Source organism: Equus przewalskii, chromosome 23 (assembly GCF_037783145.1).
Source record: "Equus przewalskii isolate Varuska chromosome 23, EquPr2, whole genome shotgun sequence".
Lineage (NCBI taxonomy): Eukaryota > Metazoa > Chordata > Mammalia > Perissodactyla > Equidae > Equus > Equus przewalskii.
The window spans coordinates 6,094,621-6,122,441 of record NC_091853.1 but is presented as its reverse complement, the minus strand read 5'-3'; the positions used below and the strand labels follow the sequence as shown (position 1 = coordinate 6,122,441).

The 27,821-nt window shown below is 38.9% G+C and overlaps 1 long non-coding RNA gene across 1 annotated transcript in view; it reads left to right on the top strand.

The window, feature by feature from the left end:
- The window catches only part of LOC139078873 (uncharacterized), a 160,583-nt gene that overhangs the window by 61,589 nt on the left and 71,173 nt on the right, over positions 1-27,821 (top strand). Inside the window, exons 4-5 of the long non-coding RNA XR_011532037.1 lie at positions 7,842-7,935; positions 8,511-8,584. This is a non-coding gene — a long non-coding RNA (uncharacterized lncRNA). The remainder of the gene's footprint in view (positions 1-7,841; positions 7,936-8,510; positions 8,585-27,821) is intronic.

Here is a 27,821-nt window from a genome sequence, read left to right as displayed (position 1 = left end):
CTGGAAGTCACTTGAGTAATTTGTGTTAAAAAAAAAACCTTTAGCAAAGTGCAAACTCTTTGACTTTGCAATTCTACCCCAGAGTTTATCTTAAGAAAACAAATGGGCATTTGTGCAGGGATGTAGGTACAAGGATATTCAACACATTGCTGTTTATAGTAACTAAAAATTCAAAATAACCCAGTGTCCATCAATAGGGAATTGATTAAATAAGTTATATTGATCCATACAACAGAATACTATACAATGATTAGAGAGGAAGGCATTTAGTAACACGGAGAATGTTCATGGCATACTGTTGAGTGACAAAAAGATTACAAATGTTGATGCTTTTGTGGAAATAAATATGAATTTATGTATGTGTGCACATACGAATAGAAATAATCAAGAGCGCTACATACTAAAATTCTAACCATGGTTTCATTTAGATAAGATTACAGATTATTTTAATTTCTTCTTATTTATTGTGCTTTCAGAATCTATGTAACATTTAGTACAGGCATATCTCGGAGATGTTGTGAGTTCGGTTTATGTATACATGTGTTTATATGTATACTCAGAAAAATAAAGTAAAGCTGTTTGATTTAACACACAGAGCAAAACAAAACAAAATGAACCCCTGGAAATGATATCCACGCCCTGGTTATCTAACTCTCCAATCAAGAGCTTTAACTCTTAATTTAATACACATTTTTGAGTAATGGCTATGTACCAGGCTCTATACTCCTGGTTTCTTCTTTAGCTCTTCAACATTGTGCCTCCCTTCGCCTCCCTTTCCCTCTCGTCTCCTCTCCTCTTCTTCCCTTTCCTCTTATCCCCTTTCTTTATTCCCCTCTTCTCTGATTTCTTCCCCTTGGCTTGTTTTGAATCCCCTGATCCTGCTTCTCCTCAAACAAACACATATGCAATTTTCTTCCATGCACCAGGACCCTCTGAAAGGTTCATCTACTCTCACGCTTTCTATTTTCTTCCACTCTCCCTTTTCAATTTCATTTGCTCCTCAACCTTCTTCAACCCGGATTTTGTGCTTTCCTTTCAAAGGAAATTTATCTGGCAAAACCATTAATAAACTCCTAACTGAAAATTCAAAAACCCTCATATAAAGGCTTATTTTTATATTTTCTTCTGGTGTTTCCCCATATGTCTACGTAGTTTCACATAGCTATAACTATAGCATAGAAACAATTTTTGTATTTTATTTCTTTTTAACCCAGTACTGTTATTCTCTATATCTCCATTCCATATTCATCATAATCACATTCAACATTTGCATGACATTGAATGGTTTTACTCAGGGTTAAGAACCTGGGCTTTGGAGTTACCCTGTATTCAAATTTTATCTCGACCACTTACTGGCTGTGTGATAGGTTCCTTAAAATGCAACATAGTGAAATGGGGATAATATAGCACTTATGTCATAGGGCTATTAAGAAGATAAAATGAGATAATGTAAATTAAGCCTCAGAACAGTGGCAAGCACATAGTAAACATTCAATAAAAGCTACTTTTATTACATTCTATCTAAATGCACCTTACTTAACTCACATACTCTTCTTTCCTGGACATCTAAGTTAAACCTCTATTTTATTACTATAAAGAAAATTGCAGTGAGCATTTGGTGCAAATACAACTTTTTCTGTCCTTCAGATTATTTGGTTTAATTTTTAAATATAATTCTCTAAAAATGAATTCCCAGAATCAGAACAAAAGTGTTCAAGAGGCATGGACATCTCATATCTCTGGACCACTTTTCTTCAAATGATGGTTCTCATCTGAATTGTCATCTGCAGTTGGTGCATATACAAGCTCTCCCAACACACCCAACACTGGAAAGCATCATGTCTTTCAATGATTGATAGCTTAATAGATGTAGAATTGCACCTTATTGTTATTTCAATAAGAATCTCTTTAATTTTTTATTGTGACAACTCTTCTAAATGCTTGTCCACTTATTAAATTTTGTCTTGCATAAATCACCTCTTCTTTAATGTTCAAAACTAAACTGTTGATTTTCCCCACACAAAACTGCTCTGTTTCCCAAAATCTCTATCTAACAGTAGCACTTCCGCACTCAGTTTCTCAGGGCGAAAGTTTGGAATCATCCTTGACTCCTTTTACCCACAATTTACATCCGATCGTCAGTAAGTCTGTGCCTTTTTCTTCAATAAAATCTGGAACACAATTCAATCCAAGACAACCCAGGCTACAAAGAGGCTTGAGTAAATTTTCTGGGTTGATGTAACTGTTCTTTATCTTGATTATGGTGCGGTCACTTGACTGCACATATTTGTGAAAGCTTATTGAAATGTATGTTTAGAATGGATGAATTCTTTATGTAATTTATACCCCTACAAAACTGCTTTGAAATTTTTCTCTTGAAAGGAAACTTGGCATTCAATTTACAGTGCTTTGCCTTTTGTGTTTTAACAGAAATTCAGTTTCCAACATGTTTTAGTTTCTGTCCTTGATTTTCCATTTGGATCTAGATTATGCCTTTCCCAAAAGTTGCAAATTCATAAAGATCTCTCCCAGCTTGGTCTTGTCTGAAGAATTTGCTTCTCCAAGAGGACTTGAGCCACATAATCCATGTATCTCACAGCTATTGCAACTGCCAAGAGTGCCCAGTGGGACAGGTGTCATCTGTTCTTGAAGCACTCAGTGCCTTCCTTGATCAACTATGTGTGGTGCCTCCACATGAACGATACCACTAGGGTCTCTGTGGATTTGGCCACAGACAAGTGCCTGAAATTAATGCACTTATAGTTTTTATTTTGAAGCCGAGTGAAGGATCAGGGGATGCCACAGAGGAGCAACACCATAAGCAGCTTGCACCTTAACGTGAGTTGGTTATTCAGCTGTTGACAGTTCCCAACATTCCAAGGGAATGAGATTTAAGTTAGGAGAAAGGGATAAATCCAGAGAAAGAAGAGCTTTCAAGAAGGCCTGGAATGAAGAACTCTGGGAAATTAGTGCAAACACTGGATACCCAGAAAATGAGAGGCTGGGGCTGAATGAGAAGCAGGATCCTCGGGAACCAAACACAGGAGACCCTGCTTTATAATTGTGGCCGATTCCTGCTTGATTGGAGCTCTGGGGGTGGCTAGAGCTTCTAGAGATAGAGCTGAGCTCCTAGTGCCCCTTGCATGTTGAACTAAAGGCCACCCCTTTGGGAACTCACCCTTATGGAATGCTGGGATAGTTTATAACAAATAATTTTAAATTTATTCTTTAACCATAGCTAGTTATCAGCAAAACCATGATTCAAACCTGAGACTTCTGATTCTGAAGCCCTTTCTCAGCCCACTGTGCTGAGCTACCTCACAGACCATTCCCTAGGAGTTCCCACAGATAGTAATGATAATAATAATAACAACATCAACCACCACAACAACTATTATTACTAACATTTATAGAACATTTAATATGTGGCGGGCATTATATAAGCCAGAAACTAGGAGTTACTGTTGGTCTGTCCCCAAACCTTTCAATTTTGCTTCTTAAACCCATTTCTTCATCTCCATTGCCTTATTCTGAGCCCCTCACCTAGACGACTGCAACTGCCTCCTAGCCAGGTACCTCTCATCAACCTTGGTCTTCTCAGAATGCTCCACATTTCATCCAGAGAAACTTTTTCAGAACACAAATTCTATTATGCCCCTCCCATGCTCCATGCTTAAAATGCTTCAGTGATTTCCCATTTCCGTCAAAACAAAGACAGAACTTCTTAATGTGGCCCACAAGGCCCCACCCCTGCTTCTAGGCTCTTAAACAGCCCCGCTCTGTTCCGTGGCCTTCAATCATTTTAGCTTTCTTTTTTCTGTGAATGTTGCAAGCTCGCCCCAGCCACAGACGTTTGTCTATGCTCTTCTCTTTGCGTGGAATGACACCTCCTCTGCCACTCTGCTTCACCCTTCACCTACGAAATTCCTGCCTCTTCTTCACGTCTCGGCTCCAGCATTATTTCCTCAAAGAAGTCCACGCTCATTCCATATTTTGGTTGAGTCCAATTATCATACACCTTCATAAAACATGTCCTCTCCTCCAGAGCACCTATTTAGTTATAATACATTTACTAATATGGTTCTTTGATTGCTATCTCTTCCTGTCTAAATTGAAAGTTACATGAGAATAGTAACTGTGTCTGTTTTGATAACTGTTCTATCTTTAGTATCAAGTATAAAACATTTATTTAGTAAATATTTTTTAAATAAACAATCCTAAGAGATAAGTTTCTATTATTACCCCAATTTTCCACAACGCAACTAGAGACAGGTAATATTAAACGTATAAACTGCAAATTTTAATTGTGTTCTGGATAACGCTTTCTGGGTAGGTGATATGAATTAGCTTTATCTGGTTCCCTCATTGTCACTCAGCAGCAAGACCGACTTTAGAGAATGGGGAACAGGAGGTAAGGTTTGATGCGGTACCACGAGGTGAGAAAGGTTCAAACGCACTTTCTGCTAGAGTCCACAGGAGATAAAGTGCTCTGAAGACACAGCCTGGGCTAAGGGAAATGGCCTTCAGGCTTGGAGAGGCCTGGGGTTGCATTCCAGCATTTCCCTCTTAGTAGGTGGGTAACCTTGAGATAGTAACCTAACTCCCCTGAGTTCCTCATTATAAATGGGACAATTGATCTTTCATGAGCTTGTTGCAAAGATTAAGTTATGTGATAGCATAAATCTAGCAATTTCATTCCAAGGTATTTACCCAAGAGAAATGAAAATATATGTCCAAAAAACCACACCATGTACATGAAATTTCACAGCAGCTTTATTCATAATAGGTAAAAACCAGAAACAGCCTACTTGTCTATCAATAAGAATATGGAAAACCATCCTGGGATATACTCATTCAATGGACTACTTTTCAACAACAAAAAAGGAATGCAAAGTACTGATACACAGAACATGGATAATCTCATCAACCTGTTGTGAGTCAAAAAAGCCAGACTCAAAAAGAACAAATGCTGTATGATTCCATTTATGTGAAGTTCTATATCATGCAAAACCATTTTTTTGTGAAGTAAAAATAAATATATAAATGATAAAATTAGTAATAATTGGAATGGTGATTGCCTTTGTGAGGGAGTGGAGCAAGGATTGACTGGGAAGGGCCATGAGGGAACTTTGTAGGGTAAGCATAATATTTTCTATCTTGAAAGGGACTTGGGTTCACATATATGAAATATATGTATATTTATCAAAACTCAGCAAATGTTTGCTTAAAATTTATGCACTTCATTGTATGTAAATTCTACCACAAAAGTAAATAAAACTGTAAACACGTATCAAACTAACGATGTTCACACTGGTATCTTTAGGGGAAGTGTAATGATGGCTACAGTTTGCCTAGAATTGCATTTTGTAAAAGGTGGATTGATGGAGCGATGAATAGATAAACAGCTGTGTAATAAAACAAGTCTGGTGAATGTTACTGGTAGAATTTCATTGGTGGGTATATGGGTGGCCACTGTAAAATACTTTCAACCTCTCTATATATCTGAACATTTTCACCATAGAATATTGAAAAAAGAAAAATCAAATGAGAGCAGCTGGATGCAGTGATCATTCACTGATTAAATTGCAGGTTTCCCTATTGCTTCAGTCTAAAGAAAATTCTCCCATGAAAGCCATATAAGATGTTCTGGTTGTTATGGGAACCAATCCTCAGTCTTTTGAATCAGTCTGTGCTGCTGTTTACTATTATCTACATCTTTCCTGACATGCTCTCCTCTCTCTTTCCAGGACTCCTTGCTCTCGCGTTCTCCTTTCTAGCGCTGTATTCCTCCTCTTTCTCTCTCATGTTGCTACTCTTCCTCCATCTCTCTAAATACAGGTGTATACTCTTTTTTTCTCTCTCTGATATCTCCCTCGGTAATTCCATTCAGACTCATGTCTTCCATTATAATATCCACTCCAATAACTACCAAATCTATTGTCAGCCCTATCCTCATTCCAGAACGTCAGTTGTACATTCTGAACTGTTTTCTGGTCACTTCTATCTGGATGTCCCCAGAATCTCACACCCAAATCTCTAAGTCTCTGTAATCACCTTCTATGCGTTCCCAGCACGTGTCTATTGTACCGCCGTCTTCCCAGCATCTCTGACTCCTCCTCTAGCCCCTCAGCCTGCATAGCAGGTGAACGAACCAACCTCCTAAATGTCTCGAGCACCCATCCCATCTTCTCCAAACCTTCTGTTACCACCCTAGTTCGGTTGCTTGTTACTTTTCTGCAACAACTCTGTTGGAACAGTCTCCAACTTGGTCTTCTGCTTCCTGTTTCTCCTGTTTTTCTCTCTCCTGACAATTGTCTTTCTAAAGCTCAACTACAGGGATGTAACCCTTCAGCTCAAGTATTTCTAATGATTTCTTATTGCTTAGAAAGTAAAGTTCAAGCTGCTTAGCCAGACTTTCAAGGTCACAATGTGGCCTGATCATGGAATTTTAACCCCATTTCCCAGTTCTTCCGTTATCTCCCAATCCCATATTCCAAACGAATGCTCCCAGTTGTTTCCCCATTCCCATCCCAAGACTTCTCATCCATGTAGATTGGATTGAAATATCTCATGAAGTGCTCCCTGGCCTTTCCTACTGGAGAGACTCTCTAGTCTCTGGACATGCACAGTGCTGCATTTGATGTTCTCTGAGTGAACTGAGCATTTGCTCTCCTGCCTTGTAATTACTCATTTGTTTACCCCATGCCCCTTAATTAGCTGCTAGCTCCTTGAGGGGAGAGTGCATATATTTGATTCATCTTTGTATCTCTCACAGTGCCTACCAGGGAGCCTTGCGCATAGTGGAAACTAAATAAAAATCTGTTTATTCAACTAATGAAAATTATATGGGAGAGAAATGTAAGTTAAATAGCAATATGGGTATTTAGAAATAGGTCATGTTTTAGCATTTCTATTACTATACTGTTAATTTTTTTCATGTGTAAGTTATTGCTAACTACTTATTTCTTCTTTGTTGCAATTCCCTTTATACCCATCATTTTTTAAAACCACTGGCAAAGGATTCTTTTTATGCGTGGATTCTAGAGCACAGAGGCCAGATTAAAGCATAGCACCACACAACAGCAGCACCATATTGGTGAGCATGTGCACATGTATGTTCAGCTGCTTTCCCCAAACACTTATGCTCCAGTAGAAAGCTGAATGTCATTTGAATATTTTACCCAGAATAGTACTTTTCAATTTGGGCCATATTAGGAGATTACCATAAGGTTGTATTCTCTTGTTACACTATCTTTTAATCTCAAATTCATAAATAGCTGCAAGTTACAAAAAACCTAGTATAATCCTACTGCTGAAAAAATATAAATAATAATTATTGATTAAATAGGGTCAAGTTTAAGGGGAAAATGGCAATTTAATACAAAGAAAGTATTGGAGAAATTTTGATATTTTCAAACGTTAAACACTGGGGATCAACTATCAGACACTGGGGGGTCAGCTAAAAGTGATCTTGGGTATTTTAAACCAACACTGTCATTTTCACGTTAGAAATGTGAGCCATTGGCTAAGGAAACTTGGTTAATTAAAAGGATTGCGAGGGGAACCAGGCATCTGACTCCTTATCCAGTGTTCCTCACTGCTCTATGCCATGTCCCTCAAGAGATTTTAAAGTAAAAGAATTGCCTGAAAATGATTTCCCCTGTCTCTCCGGTTAACCACGTACATCATCATTATCATCTTCATCACCATCCCTAACTGCACTGCATCTGACTATGTGCCAGGCACTGGGATATATAATTCATGAACATTATCACCTTACGAGGTTGTAAGAGGACTCTCTTACTACCGACTTCTGAGATATTATTAATCCCTTTTCACAGATGAGGAAACTAAGCTCACAGTGCTGGAAGTCAAATGACCAACAGCCCCTGCCTCAGAGTTCACAACTTAGTGCAGGAGAAAGATGCTGCCAAGGTAACTGCACCTCTCCCTCACAGTTTCATCAGGGGGCCTCTAGTGTACCTTTGCTTGCCATAATTAAATCTGATTACTCTGTTGTAATCATGTTGTTCTCACATGGGAGAAGACAGAACAAGGCAGAGGTCTTTTTCGCTATCACTCATGTTCCTTCTCATCCATCTGGGCATATTTCAGGAGCCCCATATGTCCTCTTCACACTGGGTCTTCTATCCTACAGCTATCTGCTGCAAAGACTTTTATTCCTTCTTTCTTGGTATTTATTATTCAGCCTTACATACACACACTCTGTAACCTATCACAATTTAGCAACTCCAGAAAATATATTTGTTATAAGAGCCAAGAATTAATACAGATAGACTGTATGCAAATAAATAGGATGGATAGCACAATAGTCCTTTCAAAAGAGAATTAGAGAGGGAAAAAGTCATTGTCATTCTGGGGGAAGTCCAGTATTAGGCTGATGGTTTGAAGTGGATTTCTTGCTCCCACACCGGGACTCAATTTTCAGAAATCTCATTCAGGCCTTCCTTTTCCTTGATGCTGAAGTGAATACAATTGTTTTTTCCCAGGACCTTGTCAGCAGAGATCTGGATTGGCTAATTGTGTTCGTTCTAGCAGACTGCCAGCATGGTCACAATTTGATGTAAGTTCGTTCTGTGTAGAGTGTTGCTGTCACAAATGGTGCATGTAAGGGATTTCAAAATCTGTCTCATGACTTTCTAATCATTCCAAAACAACCCTGTTTTCCCAGCACCACTAATCCTGCCCTGGCACCAACCTCTCCTCCTTTGTGGTTAGCCAGCAGTGGAAGGGGCAGAGGAAAAGGCTTCTTGGTGACAAATGTGGTCACTGTATTGATGACTTACTCATTTATTAACTGCCTGAGCTTGTACACATGACATGATTTCTCAAAATCTCCATTTCTCTTAGGTAAAATAGATGGAATAATAATGCCCACTTTGTGGAGTTTTTGTGATGATTAAATTAGATAAAACAGTGCAAAGAACAGTACATGTCACATAGTCAGTGCTTAATAAATATTAGCAAACATTATTATTATTCCATCATGACACCCCCGTCTAATGGGCAGCTGAGACTGGGGGCAAGACAAGGAGCAGAAAAAAAAGCCAAAGAGTAGATTTGAAGCAGAGCAATCCAATGACAATAGACTATTGTCCCTCCACGTTTCTTGTCAACCCTGATGCTGAAATGCCTACAAATCTTGGGTTTATGAATAAAACTTAACTTACCTGTAATTCACAATCAAAATGCAAGGATTAAAAAAGAAGATAGAAAGTCATCTTTTCCTCTGTCTTTCTACATTTGGACAGACGAGAAGCAGGGTACAGAGAGACAGATAGAAGGGTTAAAATGGATCCTCCCCTTGTGCACCAAGACAACACAGACATTGCTGCCAGCCAGTCAAAGGGCTAGCATCTCTGCTTTCCCTCACTCTAGGAAACTGACCCATGGTAGCCTACCATGTGAGCAGGAAAGATCAGAAGTAAGTTTGACTTTCAAAAGGGAGGAGGATTATCTTGGGAGAAAATGTAGTTTTCACATAACAGGTCACTGTGTCAGCAGAAAGTTTATTAGACAAAATGCACAGTCTGTTTGCAGAGAAGTATGTTGTTACCTGGCATGAATAAATGTAGTCGCTAAGTGGTGCAATTAACATTTGGCAAACCCAACCCAGGGCACATGATCTTCACTTCCAAGCTAAGCTTGGTTTTAGGTGAGTTTCTTCTCTGTCAGGGGGACAACGTAGTTTGGTCCCTACATATCCCTTTCTATTTCTTACCAGGAGTCAAAGATGAGCTCACACAGCCTCTGGATCTATATTAAGATAATAAAGAATCCCCGCTATGATGGCACCTTTTTGTCCCAGCAGCAGTAACACCAAAGGCCTTTGTACTTCTTCCTCCCCAGACCTGCTCTCTCTTCTTCTACAGGAAGAGAGACAATTTGGGGCAGGCTCACAATAGCACATCAGTGAGACAGCCAGAGTCCATGGGGAGAAAATTTAACCACAGGGATGATAAAATCCCCAGGCTTCTGGACTAGCTGTGTGTTTGAAAGTAAGTAGGACGGTAGAGATGAGAAGAGGAAGAAAACTCGCTGTCCATCCTGCCACCCATCACTATTTCCCCAAAGATCCCCAAACCTACGTTTTACCTAGCCCGCTGGGATCAAGCGCTGATTCATTGATTAATGCATTCAACAAATATTGATTGATTATGTTCTATGTGCAAGACACTGGGGATACAGCAATGAACAAAACAGACAAAAATCTCTGCTTGAGAAAAGTAGCAGATAGGATCAGAGGTTTAACAGGGTGTAAGGTACGGGGTGCAGTGGACATACAGGCTGCTATAAGGACTTTGGATTTTACTTTGAAAGATATAGGAAAGCGTTGGTTATGAACAGGGGAGTGACATCATCTGCCTTACATTTTAGCAGGATTGTTCTGACTCTGGTGAGTACAGCCTAAGGAGCCACAAAGGCAGAAGCAGGTAGAGGACTATTGAAATCATCCAAATGGGAGATGATGACAGTTTGGCCCAGGGATGGCAGTTAGGGGCGAATAAATTGGGTTCCATCATTATGTAAATGGATTTTGAAACTTTGAGAAAGGATGAGATCACTTGGGGAGTGAGTTCAGCCAACAGCTGAAGGCTGGGGCACTCCCACATTTAGAGGACAGGGAGAGGAGGAAGAAACAGCAAAAGAGACTGAGAAGGAACAGCTAGGAAAATAGAAGCTATTCTAGAAGCCAGTTAAAGAAAGTGTGTCAAATACTACTGCTAAATCAAATAAGATGAGAATTGAGACAAAATCTTTGGTTTTAGCAGCTTGGAGGTCATTTGAAACCTTGCTGAGGCAGTTTCAGTGGAGTGGTGGGAGGAGAAGGAGGAGCGTGTAAGACAGCTATTGGGGAGAGCAGGAGGGAGACTTGAGTAGGGGGATAAAATATGGTTGTTGGGCAGCATTAAGGACTCGCTTGAGTTGGTGAAAATGACCTTAAGGAAGACAAGTCAGTGTGGTTCGTGTCTTTCTCCAGCCACGCTTAACTGCATTGTTGGACATAATCAGGGTTGTAGTTTTGCCAAGCAGGTACGATGAAGTACGAGGGAGGCATGAGATTTGGAAGTGTGTGAAAGGGACTCATTATAACAACTGATCATGGACTTTAAGCTGCATAAGGAAGGTGGAGAGGAGTGAGAATAGGGAGGAGTTCATAGGATCAATAAACTAAAGGAACAGTGATATTGAATGGTGGTTGACTTGGGTACTACAGGGAAAGAGTAGGAATGTAGGTTGAAGTGTAGGATGTTTGAGATTGAGATTACAGAAGATTCCAATTATTGATAATGAAGAGTTCTGGAGCATGGCATGATTAGCTGGCATGGCTATAATAGGTCAGCATTTGTGATAAAAAATAACAAAGCCTGCATTAAAACTTTCATTAGCCCGTAAAATTGTCATTGGCCCTATAATACTTGATTTAATTTACAAATACTTGTTCCCATCTGTCCCCATTCCTGTTGACTGAGCTATGCTAGCCTAAGAGCACAATTATCAGACTTTTTGAAATCCATCTTCAAACTATTTATAGGACATATAGGAAAAGTTTTGGGGAAAATATTTTGCCTGGCAACCACTTAAATATGGCTTTATTCAAACCTTGTCAAGCACATAATATGCATTCAATAAATAGCAGTCTACGTTATGGTTGCTGTTCTTATTGCCATCATTTGTTGACAGACACAGCCCTCCCCGGACTAACATGAAACCATCATCATCAGAATTTCAGCTCTTCTCTCCTTGTGATTGTTCATAATTGTACATTCTAGAAATCACTTAGGTAAAAATCCTAGTGGTCCTTTTTCTGAGCAATGAATTACAGAGCTAAGAGGTAAGTGGAATGTCAGAATGTAAGTGAAAATTCGGTATAGTTTCAAGATTCTCATGCAGCAGAGCAAGATGCCCAGGCAGAGACGGCAGTCCTGGCTTCCATGGCCACTCCTGGACCCATCTGTAGATGTCAAACCAGGAGGAGGGCTTGCCAGTTGTGTTCCCTGTCCACCTGCCTATGCACCCTGGCCACTGCCCTGAGATCAGGAAGGGATTTTCGGCCTTTATAGCTGCAAGGAAATTAGACTATGCAGGGAAAGGGTGCTTACCAGTATAGTACGTCAGACTGGTAGAGCCTTTAATAATTTCAGATGTTGGGATTCGGTCCAAAGGGGAACAGTGTACCTGGAATCAGCTGAAATATAGAGAAGGGCCTGGAGAGTAAGGAGGGTACTTCTGGGAATCTGAGCTTCGTCCATGAATGTCTCTTGGAGGTGGGTGGGCCTCAGCCTTCTTTTACTGTTGTCCAGCCTGTTTGTGCTTAGAACAGGAAAAGTCAAGGTTGAGAGGATGGCAGCCTCTGGACTTGGGGTAAGGAAAGGGAAAGAGAAAACTGTCTTGGCTGCCATGTATGCAACATGTGCTCAGCCCTTTATGTCCATTATTTGGTGCAATCATCACAACAACACCATGTAGTTGGTATTAATACTATCTCTATTTTATAGCTGAAGAAACCGAGGTTTAAAAATAGAAGTAACTTGCCTGAGATTACCCAGCTATTTCAGTGGCCGAGCAGAGCTTTGAACTTGTGTCTGCCTGACTCCAAAGTCCGTATCTTTCACACTTCTACGTGTTCCCCTCTGTGATCGTCCCACAAGAGCTTACAATGGACAAGGCAGTGTATATACCCTGTGTCTATCTAACATAATCTCCTCAATCCACAGAGAAGGAAATGAACACTCAAAGAGGTTACATGGCTAAGCTTGCACAACTGGTACACGCTAAGGTCAGCGCTAGGACACCCTGTTTGTCTTGAGTCCTAACCTTCTTGGAGTGATAGTCAGATAAGAAGAAAGGAGAGTAGTTAGCCCCCCTGCCCTTGGCCTGCACAATGACAGCCAACATTTTCACAGCTCTTCACAGTTAACACATCATTTTCACATTACAGCTATTTCATTTACCACTCAAATAACTCCTGCAGGCATTTACTAATACTATTTCCATTTTTCATGTGAAAAAGAGATTCAGAAAGGCTGAGTGACTCTCCCTGTAACACTCAGCTAGTAAGCCGTTAAGAAGGGCCAGGCCTTTGGACTTTTGACTGTAGATGTAATTCACTCATTTGTTCAACATTTGTTGAGCACTTCCTGCATGTCAAGCATCCTGATAAGGCCTTGGGATCTGGAGGTGAATGAGGCACAGTTCTGGCTGTCAAGGAGCTCACAGTCTAACAGGGGATGCAGCCAAACAAATCAGGTAATTACAGTGGTGGGTAGCAAGCCTTTCCTCTGAGTTAATGCAGCCACAGCAGTTGACAGGGAACTTGGGAATGAGGCCTCCCCTGGCAGAACTAGTAAGGTACTGATGGTAAGACTCCTTCATACACTCCAGCCTTTGTCAACAGCAGTCATTTTTTTTATGTGTGTGAAAAGTAATGTGTAACCAAGTTCTTACTGAAGGAAAGAGGGAATTGATTACAGGATGGAAGGACAATTCGTTTCAGGGTTTCAATATCTAGCTGTCATTACCTCAAATGTCTTCACACTCTCGTGATCAAAGGACCACACTTCTATACTACCACAAGCTCCTCTCAGACACTGCTATCAGGCCCAGAGAAGGGAGCTCAGGTCCTTGGTTGGGTAAGAAAAGAGATTTTAGAATTGTGAAAGAATGGTAAAGGAGGGAAAGACACAGCTTTGCATGGGTCCTAATAAAAACAAGTCTCTGATGAGAAAAAGACCCAAAGCACTATTTTCATAAAAATCCCTCTGGAAAGCAGCCAGACAGGCCAGGTCAACTCTAGCTTTGGAGCCCGCCTCTGTGACTATTTTGGGATTCAGAAGAGGGAAAGCCACAGAGACGAAGCACAGCTGAACAAGAGGAAGCCAAGAGTTTCATCAACAAAGACTTCATCTTGACTTGTTTTACAGGGGAAACAAAGGTGAGGGGGCCCTTTGCTCTCCCTCAGGGATGTGTTAAGTATTCAAAAATATTAATTTTGGAACAACGGTGCCTACAATTTTGAAAACAAGCATACAAGCCAGAGCTGTAGTTGATTGGATTGGCAGAAAGTCCCTCTGAACCCCCTGAGGATGCCCAGTCCAAGTCCCCACAGCCCTTCTACAGAAAATCAAAATGACATGACACACAGACCAGGAAATACTCAGCCAAGTGAACTGCAACTCCTGGGCACCCCCAAATGTCTAACACAAACCATAATTTAGCATGTTGGGGGAGCCCAGAATTTTTAACAGTTACAAAGGAAATAAAAGCTTTATTTGACTATCCTCAAGCACTTTGCTACAAGTTTCAGTGTCAAGTTTTCATTCTTGCAGCCGAGTCTTCCAGAATGCAGGGTCAGCTCCTCACTACATGCCTCCAGCACTTGTATGCACTTTGAAGCCCTGTTTCCCTAACTCCAAATGCGGGGTTTAATCCTACTGCCCAGTATCCACTCCGAATCTCCAGCACTAAGTTTAGCCTTCTTTCTTGTGTCCTCAAAATTCAAAGCTGGCCTGCACAACTCAGTTGGGACCTTCTGTTTAGTAGCTGCTCATTTGAATGTATAAATGTGTACAGTACCACAGTAGTGGCTTGATGTATTCTTTCTCCAGACCTCGTCTTATGTTTAACTCTAGAAAGAATGCATTAACTTGAAAGAATGACTACCTACTGATGGAACTTTGAAGAACCAGAGCAGATTGGAGAGGGTGTCTGAAAGCAGAGGGTATCTTCCTCATCTCCTTATATGATGACACAGAGATAGTTACTCCATCTCTTTCTGGGTAAATTTAACTCTACTTCCAAAAGTACACTTGAGAAAATATTTTGGTCACCGATGATAGAATTTATAAGCTTATGGAATCCTATTACACAGGAAAAAAGAATCTATTAGTGTTTGATATATTTTCTTCCAGTCCTGGACTGTAGGACTCAGCATTGTAAAAAATGTCATATTTTCCCAAGCTGATCTGTAAACTCAAAGGATAGTGGATAGATACATGATAAGGCAAAAAAATGTCAATGATAGAATCAAAGTGATGGGTATGAATGTATTCACTGTAAAATTCTTCCAACTTTTCCATATGTTTAAAATTTTTATGATAACATTTTGGGGAAATATATTACTATTGTTGTGCCCATAATTATAGAAAAATATTTGCCCCTCGACTCTTGTTTTAGGATAAATTTTTTAAACTGTAATTACTGAGTCAAAAGTATGAATATTTCAAGGTTTTTTAATACTTACATGAAAATATTTCTCCAAACATTTGTTCCAAGTTATACTCTCACCAGTAGAATATGTGAGACTGTTGAGATAGCATTCTTTAAAATTATGAGCAACTTTTATGACTCATAATTCACAGTCATGCACTGCATAATGATGTTTCAGCCAATGACGGACCACATATCTGACAGTGGCCCCATAAGATTAGTACCACACAGCCTAGATGTGTAGTAGGCTATATTACCTACGTTTCTGTAAGTACACTCTGTGATGTTTACAAAACAACGAAATTGCATAATGACACATTTCTCAGAATGTCTCTCCATCATTAAGCAGCACAACTGTATATATAGTAAAGTTCACAGATCTTAAATGGACAGCTCAATAAGTTTGTATACTTGTATACAGCTGTGTAACCAACAGCCCAAACAAGACAAAGAACACTTCCATCACCCCAGAAAATTCTCTCATGCTCCTTATACTGTTCCCTACCGGCTCCACCTCATGCTGATGTCTATCTACACAGATTAGATTAGTGTTTTCTAGAGTTTCTTATAAATGGAGTGATATGCTTATACTCTTCTGAGTCTGTATTCTTTTGCTCAGCATGTTTTAAAGATTCATTCCTGTTGTTTCAGTAGTTTATTCCTTTTTATTGCTGAGTAGTATTTCATTGTATAGATAAATTGCAATCTATTAATTCGTTTGTTAATGGACATGAGATAGCATTTAAATAAAAAATATCCTATGTCTCTTCATACCATTCATATGAGAAAGCAAGTTGTATGCATTTGACCAAGGTCTTTTGAAGTCAATGGTTGTGCACAAATAAGTAGATAAAACGTAGTGAGGGTTTTAGGCACCTGTTTCAGGTCAGAGGAAAGGCACCTGCAGGAGGGTGAACCTGCAGGCACCCCGGAGGCTGGACATGTTTAGAACACAGAAATAGGACACTCAAAAATCATCTTAATCCATATATATTTCTCTTAAAAACATACAAATGGTCTATAAGAAAAGACAATGTTTTATGGCCAATTTATACTTTCATTTTTTGGCATATACTTTGAACAGTGTATGAGAATTTCCCACGAGAAAGTTCATTTTATCTTTTCTCCACACATTTCACTACAACTTAATTAACTGGAAATGAATTCTATATTTAATTCTTATGGAATTAGGTTTATGTAAGAAATGAAAGGCATCCAGTCAAAAATCACAGAATAGTATCATAGAATGTTAGAGCTGGAAGGGACCCTGCGGTCATCGAGCTCAAATTCCTTATTGTGCAAGTAAAGAAAGTGTGGTGTTGGAGAGATTGCATGATTTGTCAAAGGCCCCACAGCAGGTTGTACCAGACCTAGGGCCAGAACTTTGGCCTCCTGGGGCCCAGGCCATTTTCCGTCATACTCTACCACCTTGCCTTTCAATGGGCTGAGGCCAGGTGGCCTTATAACTCAGGTCCTTTGGACCGTGGGCTGTTTTCTAGGGCACAGAGGATTCATCAGGCCAAAGTGGGAGTGTGTTCCCCTCCTGCTTTGACTGTGAAGCCTCCTTACCTTCCAGACCTTGGGCTACGAAGCCACCCTGTACTTTGCTGTATGTGCAGATCTCAAGTTGTGCCATTCTGCAAGTCTAGCCTCAGACTTAATAGCATAGCAAGGGTGTGTCAAGCTCAACACCCATTAAGCTTAAGAATTTTTAATTATTATTTCTGAAAATTTCACATTTTTATAGCAGCTGAAATGATTCAGAATGTCCACACGGGGTAATGAGCCTCTACTTCAGCAAAGGCAACAAAAAAAGAAACCTTTATGAAATACTCAGCCCATAGCAATAAATTCAAACTTAAAGACATCATCAGAAATAAATAACTTTCCAAATGAAAAAAGGATTGCTAGAACTGGTGAAGGGCAAAGGCTGGCCTCCGTATTAGATAAACATAAAGCAGGATGGTGCATGACAGCGTTCATATGGAGCTTTGGTGCAATCTCAGCTATTAGGTGAAGCAAGCCGACTGATCACGGAAAACTCCTGGGTGCAAGTTTGCATTAGCATAATGAGGCACTGAGGTGTCCCTGGCTCCGTGTTTTGTAATATTCTCGGGAAAAGGTTTATCAACACCTCTTTGATGGTGGAAGAGGGGAATGTGATGCCAACTCACAGCCAGCTATCTGTTAGATTCTTAAACAGAATCATGATCCTCAAACTTGTTCAGGGAAATAACTAGAAGCCATGATGCTCGGAGTAAAGAAAGCAACATGGAACGCTGATCTATTTCATTCCATCAAACATATCTGAACACTTTTACTAGGAGAAAATATGACTCTGTTATATGTAAGCAATGTGAAGTCGTAGCCACAGCACACCATCCACAGAAAAGCAAGGTCTTACACTAAGAACACTTGGTTGTTTACAGGTACTTTCTGTTTTTCCAAGAGAGCAAAAGCTTAAGGCAAATTAAAAAGGAAGACATTTTATTCACTCTATTTTGTTTTTCAGTGAACTGTGAGAACAGAGCCACTATTTAGAAGCTGCACACCTCTGCCCAATGTTTTGTTGGAATTCAGTTTGACAACCACTATTTTAGAAGAAAACATTCTCTCCAAAGGGCCCTGGATTCCTTTTTTCCTCCTCATTTATTACCCCATCATCCACTTCAGTCACACAAGGCTCTAAGGCTGTTTCTACACCCGCTTTGTAAAAAAATGATAATTATTATTCAATAAGCTCCTTTGCAATGAGATATAAATTACTGTAAGGGACAATGTTTTTATCATATCCAAGCTGATTTAATTCTGTTTTGATAAGAATGAATAGTCTTATGTCAAAGGAATGAAGCTCTAATTGTAGGCTTCAATGAACAATGTAAGGAGCCCAAATGGCAGCTGATGAGGACAGGGAAAGACAAGAGTGCTCACTATTACAAGAATTAAAGGCAACATTGCACATGCCAGGAAGAAATGGCTGAGCTCTGAAGGATGCAAAGTTACATAAGGAAAAAGAAGAAGCTGTAGAAAAAGCTATTTTATCTTAGGGTGGCTGGCTTAAAGTTTATATCCCCTCATTTGGATGTAGTACTGATTAGTGAAGGATGGTTTGAAGTTGAGACTACTGCTGGGGTTCCAATTTTCTCCATCTGAAACTGGGGTCTCACTGCCCATTTCTCTATATTCTAAAACTCCTGCTTAGATTGATTAATTTTTCTTTTTAATTAGAATTGTTTTTTAGCTTTCCATTGTGAAATAATTTCAGACTCATGAAAAATTTGCAAAATAGTACTAAGCATCTTGGCCTACCCTTTACACAGATTTTCCAAATGTTACATCTTAAATATCCATAGTCCAATGATCAAAACCAAAAAACCTCAAAAAACCAAAAAACTGATATAGTATTATTAACTAATCTACAGATATACCTTATTAAAATTTCACTAGTTGTCCCACTAATGTCCTTTTTTTGGTCCAGAAACCATTTGGTTATCATGTCTCAGTCTCATCCAATCTAGGACAGTCCATCAGTCATTCATTATATTTCTTGACCTTGAAACTTTCAATGAGTCCCTCAATTTGGTTTGTTTGGTGCTTTCCTATGATTTATTTGGGATACTCATTTTTGGGAAGGAAAGCAGAAGAGATTTTGCTCCCTTCTCAGGGCATCATGTCACGAGATACATTATACTGATAGGTCTCGTTACAGCCGTCGCTAACTTTGATGCCATGGTTAAGGTGATGACTTCCAACTTTCTATACTAAGTCACTATCTTTCTTTTTGAAATTAATAAGTATCTTGTGGGGAGCTACTTTGAGAAAATGCAAAACTCTTGTGTCTCATCGTACTTTTATCTACCAATTTTAATATCCATGGTAATTTTTCCCTGCAACAACTATTACTGTGGTGTTTGACAAACAGTGATTTTCTACGGCCAGCTTGCTTTCTTGTCGTCCCCCCTCCTTTCCTACTTCCCTCCTCTTTTCCTTCCTTCCTTCTTTCTTTTCTCTCTCTCCCTCTCTCTCTCCTTTTTTCCTTTCCTCTCTCCCTTCTTCCTTCCTTTTTGCTTTCTGTTCAAATTGTACCAATCTAGCCATTAGGAGTTCCTTAAATTTGGCTCCTAAATCTTTTCAACATACTTCCATCATTTCTGAGCACTTCCTTAATTCCTGCCACCACAAAATATTCCAGGCTACTTCTATATTTTCCCTCTTCCAGGCCTGGAATCACTCATTTCTCCAAGGAGCCCTGGTTTTTTTTTTGGACAGTGGTATTTAGAAACCAAAGCCTTGGTGCTAGTTATGCTCATTCTACTGTCGTTGCTTCTAGGCCCTCTCAGCAGACAGAGCTAGGAAATACACATATGTGATACATATACATGCACATTATCTATCTATCTATCTACCTATCTATCTATCTATTTATCTTTCATCTATTACTTGTTAAAGCCCATGAGTTCATATTGATACCTCCAATTCTAACCCAGCACCACAGGGTCCTACATGTAGACTTCTCTCTTTCTGTATTTGTAACTTGTTTCTCTCATAGGGAGAAATCTGGCTTTCACTATGCACAATATATTTTTCTATTTGTTCAATCTTAGAAAGCACATAAAATAGTTTCAGAACTGCTAACCCATACCCCTGTGCCAAACAAGTTTATCACTTGGAGAACAACACGTGTGCAACATTTTTTGGTATTCACTCTTACAGTATATAGTCAAACACTGTTTTCTAAAGTTACTTAGGCTAGTTGTTTTCTTGAGTGAGTTTTTGTTATTCATTTTTTTATGCGGTTAGATTCATTTGTTGCTATTTGTATTACATTTTGGGTTTGCCTTCACACCTCAGCCGATTTAATTATTTTATTTATTTGTCAACTTAATTATTTTATTTATTTGGGGGGTAAGTGGAACATGGTAATGATTCTAAAAGTCAGAATTAAACAAAAGGATGCACCTAGAAAAGTTTGACTCATGGTTTACAATTAATATTACATATCAATTGTTTATTTATGTTTCTCTCTGGATAGTATTTCAGCCCCAAATGAAAGCTTAACGTCTGCTCTTCTCTGTCATCATCTCAGGTAGTTTGTAGAATGGAATTCTAGATACAGGCAGAGGTAAGATAGATATATAAAGAAGGATAAAGACAAGGATTTATACACACACACACATTTATATATTAATAGAAATCACTTCCGGCTTCAACACGTTCTTCACTCAGCAATTTACACTCACAAACAGCACTTCCGCAGCACTCCTGACTGCGACCAGGGCATTAGGAAGCTCTGTGGCACCAGGACAAGCAGAGCCTGTTGAGGAGCATTGAGAGGACTGTTCCCCAAACTTTTCTTAACCGCACAACATGTGCCTGTGGAAACGAGGACACATGCCACATGGGCGCCAGTGACCAGCTGATGGCCTCTTTCCTTGCTGATTTTCTATTCTTTAGAGAGCTTTTGGCTGTGTCCCCTTTTTTGGTCTCTGTAACACCTTGTATGCAGGGCAGCTTTTTCCTCCTTCCATCACTAATTTTCAAACTCTTGTTCTCCATTGGAGAGCATCTTATCCTCATCTGCTGCCACAAATTCTGAGAAAAAACTTAAATACAGGATCAAAAATCAAAACTTGCGCTGTCTTCTTTATAAATGGCTATTCATGTTCTCTCTTTTCCCTCCAAACTACTGCAGAAAATTTTCCAAAAGTAATGAGAACAAGTGGTTCAAAGCAAATCATAAACTCTTTAGTGAATAGCAAATCCTCCCCCAATCCCTCTTGATCACGGACAATACGAGTCAGGAGAGAAATAGAATCCTACTGGAGAGGGTAGTGTGTGGGAGGAAGGAGTTAACAGCCCATTCTGCCCAGAGTTAAACCATGCAAATCAGCCTCGCAAATGCACAATATTGGTCTTTTGTATTGTGCACCACACAGACTATGGTATTAAATTATTTTTATATGAATATAAAAGAAGATGGAGAAATCAAGGTAACACAAAGAATTATGAACTGCAGATAATTCTTTTTCAGTAAGTTATCAATGCTTCAACATATCTCTAATATTGAGGCACCATATTCTGAGAAGCATTATTAAGTTGGAATACTATATTGGAAAACTGTATTATTTAATGCTATTCAGTATCTAATGAGTCTCTACTATGATATGTGAGGAAAATAGTTCACCTAAGGTTTTTGCTAATTATGTTATTTTTACAATGTCAAAATTTAACCATTAAATTTTATTCTTTGGCTTCAATTTCATAGTTGCTTAACTTTAGTTCTGAATTTAAATCAAGTCACTAACTTCTACCAGTCTTTGCATCATGGTTTCTCCCTTTCTGAGGTCTTGGTTGGCTAGATTTTGTCCAGGAGTATGTTTTAAGATGCTCCAGTGGGGGCTATCTTCTCTGAGTTCTTGTAAGCTTTAAAGTGTGTGTCTCTTGCATTTGTACCTGGACAATGATTCGTTGAACAATAAAATTCTTTAGTTTTATTTTGTTATCTGCAGGTTTTGTAGACCTTGCTGCACTGTTTTCATTGACCACTGCAACACTAGATCTGGCACCAGCTTGATTTTTCCCCCTCTATAAGTTACTGGCATGTCTGTTTTGCTTATGGCCTGGATGTTTTGACATTCTTTCTTTCTCCTCCAAGTTCAGTAGCTTTACTGAGACGTTTTTCCAAGTTCATGCCCACGTGCGCTTTTCCTAGGACACACTTTTTCCTCTATGTCCAACATATCTTGCTCCCCATCTTACAACCTTTCTGACCACCAGTCTTTTTCAGTCTTTTCTGCAGGAACCAGCTTAATAAGATATAACCTGACAGCATCTTGCCTAAAACAACACTCAAATCCATCCTTTTCTGCCCAGGGCTTCTCTGATGTAAGGATTTGGGATTCCTGTGGGGACCCTTTAGGTACCTGTACATATACAGTCCTGGAAGTGCATGGGGTTAACACTCCATGGAGGTACTCTTGACCAGGGGAGGATAGAAGACCATGGATAAACACCGCCCCCTTCAACCTTGAGTGAACGCCCTATTCAGTGGCTCAGAGGGTCCCACCGCAGTGCCTGACTTGGGAACAACCCACATTGGCATGTTTCCTTCTCGTCTTTACTCTTCCCAGTCCTCTCCTATTTCCTGGGATTACTTCCCAAAATAGCTAAGTGCACATAAGACCATTTCTCAGACTGCTTTCTGGGGGAAAATTTATTTCTAAAAATGTGCTTATATTATAGGTCTGCAATTTTTTCTTTATTCATTTTTCTGTTTTTCTTCTCTGTAGATGTTTTCCTATCTTCATTTTTTTTTTTCCATTTTCTTTATTGATATTCCCTCAAGCCTGCCCTGAGTTTTCAAACAGATTTTCTCAGTCCAAATTGACTTAAATCTTTGAAATGACATCATTTTTCTCCTTTATTTCTTTCTGGAGCTCTGCCAGCTTACTTTTCACTTCTTTTGATCATTCTCTTTGAGTTCTCGTTTCTCCTTTTTGTATTTTTTTTAACTTTCAAGGGATCACAACCTATGTAGGGGTAATTAACTTCATGATATATGAACTTCACATGCCTTTTGCTTATGTCCCTTTCTACCTTTTAAAAAAGAATCATTGCTTTACCTACACATGGTCCCCATGCTAGTTTCTTTCTGCATAGATGTCATTTTTAATGAGTCAACAATTTGCTGGAGAAGAATGGGGAGGAGGGTGGTGGGAACGAGGGATGCAATCTGTATTTTGGGGTCTGTGCTATTTCCCTTTTCTTGGGGGACCATCTCAGCTCAGTTTCAACATTCAAACAGATTATGTAGCTCACAGCAAAGCTGTTTATATCACTGCCTGTGTTGCACTCCTAAGGTTTCTATTTCCTCTCCCTTTTTCACCTCTTTTTCACCTCTGGCAGCCTCTCTCAGCCAGAAGACCATATTGTAGGCTGTAGCTACTTTCCTTGTGTTATTTTGTGGTATTTAACTGGTCATCTAAAGAGACCATCTTTGATTTTTCAAAGGCTGGTATCAACCCCTAGAGTTCCTTGCTCTAATTAAAAGACTATATAGGGCCTTCAGCTTCCCAAATTGTGGTCCCTAACCAAGAATGTCAGCATTACCTGTGAACTTGTTAGAAATGCGGGTTCTCAGGACTCACTGTTGAATGAGAAACCCTGGGGTAGAACCCAGTAGTCTATGCCTTAAGAAGTTCCCTCAAGTTTGAGAACCACTCTTTTAGAAGAATCTCTTTCCCAAAACAAGGGCTAAGAAGATTCTCAGCATCTTTCCTCATTTTGGGACAAATTACACAGAATTTGGGGTTTAGGATTGTGGCTTAGGGTTGTGGCTCTTTCTTTGTTATAAGAAGATGGAGCATATTTTTTTCTTTTAAAAATTATTTTTAGTGTGATTCGAGGGAGAAGGCAGGAGCAAAACATATACTTAAACTCGCAATTTATAACTGGAATTCTAAGCCAATGATCCAAAAGGAAAGTTGCATGGAAAAGGATGAGGCTTGGACCTAGAGGCTGGAGGCCCAGCTCTGGTCCCAGGTCTGCCTCTGATTAGTCTGTGACCTCTGACAAGCCACTTGACCTCTTCAGGCTCCTGTGGGCATGTAAACTCCACTCTTTTAAGCAACAAAAGTGCTCCTTGTATTTTTTCTTTAGCTCAAGTTTAAGTGCCTCAAGTGATAAGGTTTCTGTTTCCTCTCTTATGACATGTCATCATTGGGGAGCATTCACTGCCATAGCTTTGAAGCCTGAGCTAGTTCTAATCTTGATTTAGATTCATTCTTGTCCAGAGACAGTGACACTTTCCTCCAAGTCAGGGCAATTTATGCAAATTTGGAGTCTTCATCCAAAGTTGTGGAGCCCAGGCCGGGCCTGCTTTCCATTTGCCCCAGCTCTGCTGCTCTGGGGGTAGAAAGTACAGGAGGAGAACGTGCTGACTCCTGCTACAAAGGGTGAGACTGGTGCAAGTCACTGTAACGTTTGTGTGCTATTTCTGACTTTTCCTGTGTCTCCTCCCATTCTAAATTGAGATCATCACCCTCCTTCTTCTTGACCAGATGATTATTGTTAAAAATTTACAATAGCTCTAGGCTAAGCTGTGGCAGACAGCAGGAACACCCACAAACAGAAACTCCCTCCCTCTAGTCATTTCAGGAACCCCTACTCCCGACATCCAAATGGATTCATTTACTCCTTCATTTTGTTGGTCGACAATTTAATGTCTAGGAAAGTGCTACAGGAAGTGTGTCTTTTAGCCAATCCATGACTAGTTGTTGTTACCAGTTTTTGATGAGAGAAGTCCAGAAATGGAGACTAAGCATTTAGAAACTTGTACAGTAATTTGACATTGCCATGACATCCAAGCAGGCGGGCAGTGGACTGGGCCCACTGAGCAGGGCATAAACCAATATGGGTGTGATTAAACTTAAGAAGTGAGTTGCATGTGTCTTGAGTTATGTTATTCATGCCAGCCAGGATTGGCTACATAATTTTCAGAGCCCAATGCTGAATAAAAATGTTGAATCTCTTGTTAAAAAGTTATTAAGAATTTCAAGATGGCAGCAGCAGCAGAGCATTAAAACCATTGAAGAGGCCCTTCTAAGGACTGGGCCCTGTGCAAATGCACAGGTCACACACCCATGAAACTGGGTCTGCATGCACTTTAGGATTATGATATCACTTGCGATATTTTAAAATTAATTTGTCATCTGTAAACAAAAAAGTGTGCAAAAATCTGAGAAAATATGAGCATATATTTTTATAACTTATTGTTTTTACAGTCAATTTAAATTTAAATCATCTTTTTAAAAATGTATAGTTTAACATTATTAGATAAATTAAAATAGTAAAAAATCTATTTTGTTTATTTTTAGCTCTTATTTTCAGATTGTACAACAGTTTCACTGATTTTTGTCAAGAAAAGACACTCGCCTCTGGATGTGGCAGTGGTAATAAAGCAAATGATGACCACGGGAGTAACTTTAAAAATTCAAAATCCAAAGAGTTTGTATTAATTTGACTTAGAAGTCTCATAATTCTTGTACATTGGGTTCCATTTCATAGTCATAATTGAGAAGTGTGTTATTGCAGAGATATATTGACTGATAAAGCAATGAAACCTTCAAAGCATAGGTACCATTAACACAGAAGACATGAAGAACTAAGTTAAAAATGAAACAAATATCTCAAAGAAAGAATATTGTGTTAAAAAGCTGCCAGACAAAGGTGCAAACTTCCAGTTATAAGATAAATAAATCCTCGGGATGTAACGTACAACATGATGACTATAGTTGACACTGCCATATGGCATATATGAAAGTTGTTAAGAGAGTTGATCCTAAGAGTTCTCAGCACAAGGAAAAAAAATGCTTTTCTGTTTTTGCTTTTTCTTTTTATTGTAGCTGTATGAGATGGTGGATGCTAACAAAACTTATTGTGGTGATCATTTCACAATATATATAGGTCAAACTATTATGCTCTATACCTTAAACTTATACAGTGATGCATGCCAATTATATCTCAAGAAAATTGGGGAAAAATATGTTGACAGAGTATATGTTCAAATACTATACTTAGATGTGCGTAAGTATCTAAGCATATGTATTAATACTATACCTATGTATAAATACATACCTATAAATACTAGGCCTCTACAGATTTCTTATAAAGTAAGACTTCATGTTGCTGAAACAGACAAACAAAAACTTAGGTAGAAATTTGATAGTTTCTCTGCTTTATCAGCCAGTACATCGCTACAGTAACACACTTCATCCTCAATATCTTAGTAAAAGAATGTATTGAAGATGGCTGCTTGGAGATTTGGGATGAAATTTGCAACCCTGAAGGGAACTCAAGCACAACTTTCCAGTGACACCACAGGTCAACATGCTCAGGAACTGACTACTGATATGGAAGACCAATTCTCAGAACAAGCAAAGCTAGCAAATGATTTTTTGCTGCGTCTTGACAAATGTACAGATACTGCTAACACAGTAATTCTTTTAGTACACCGGCAATTTAATTGTCAGTACATGAAAGAAGGGTTTTTCTTTCAGCTTCATTGCTGACAATCACAACTGGCTCTGAACTGTACAAAACTCTGAAAAATTACATTGTGAAATGTGGTTTGGAGTTTAAGTTTCGTGTCGGAGAATGTTCTGACGACATAGCTGCAATAACAGAAAAAGATTTTGGCGTTTGTTTGAGATTATAGAGCTTGCGCCAGAATCTAAAACAATGCACTAGTTCCTTCATAAAGAAAATCTTGCTAGGAAAAATGTGTCAGGTGAACTAAATAGTGGGCTTAGCAACATAGTAAAAATTATGAAATACTTAGAGACGAATGTGTTAAACGTGAGATTATTCTTTATTATTATGATAATATGAAAGCAGGTCATAAATGACTCAGTGCATGCTGAGATACGATAGCTATCAGTGGGAAAAGTTTTGTTGGGACTATTTGAACTAGGAAACGAACTCTTAGTGTTCCTGCAAAATAAGAAACCACTTTGTTTCTACATTTTTAAAGATATGCATTGAAAAATCAGATTTGCTATGTCTGATATCTCCAGTAATTCTAATAATCTCAATTCTTCCATTCAAGGAAAGAATGTAACATGTTTTCCAATGGCACATAAAATCAAAGGGCAAAAGATGGAAGATAGAAGCTTGGAACACCAGAGTTAGTACAGATTATTATGATATTTATATAATTTCACAATTATTAATAATATTGATGTTGCTTATCTGCAAAAAGTTATAGACCTAGTACCTTAGAGTTGGATAGAATTTTGGATTTTCTTTTCCAACAAAAAAACCCTCACTGAGGAAGTTCAAGGACCTGGAATCTATTTCTTTCTTTGAAAAATGATTTAAATTTAACTATAAATTTTAGGATAAATTGTTGAAATTGGCTCCTGATGGATTGAATTTTGAAAATTCAACAACACTTGCTTCATTTTGGATAAAAGATAAAAATGGCTATCTTGAGACTGCTGGAATCACTTTAAAACCTCTTCCATTTCTGTCAGCAAAGCTCCGTGGATCTAGTTTCTCTGCTCTGAGTATTATTAAAACAAAACAGAAAAATAATTTAGATACATGTTATCCCATGGGAGTAATATTGGTCCAACCCTGATTAGATAAGCTAACAAGAAAAAGACAAACCTATTCATTATCAATATACATGGGATTGTTTCAGTGTGCGAGTATGGCATTTAATTGGAAGAAGGGCTATTTTGCTCATAACTTACTGTTTAATTATAATTGAAAATCACCTCAAACTACAAATATAACAGCAATTCTCTCTATTAGTCACTGTACACACACTTTTGGTGATATCTGCCTCTAATTTTTATAATTACTTACTATTTTTCCTATGTTATGCTAGTTCTAATTATGTTTGTTGACAAGTCGAAAAGAGTAATGTATGTCTCCTGAATCCAATAATAAAAAATTCTATCTTGGAACAACAAACGACCCCGAATAGCCAAAAGATTCTTGAGAAAAAAGAACAAGGCTGAAGGTATCACACTCCTTGATTTCAAAATATACTACAAAGCCATAGTAACCAAAACAGCATGGTACTG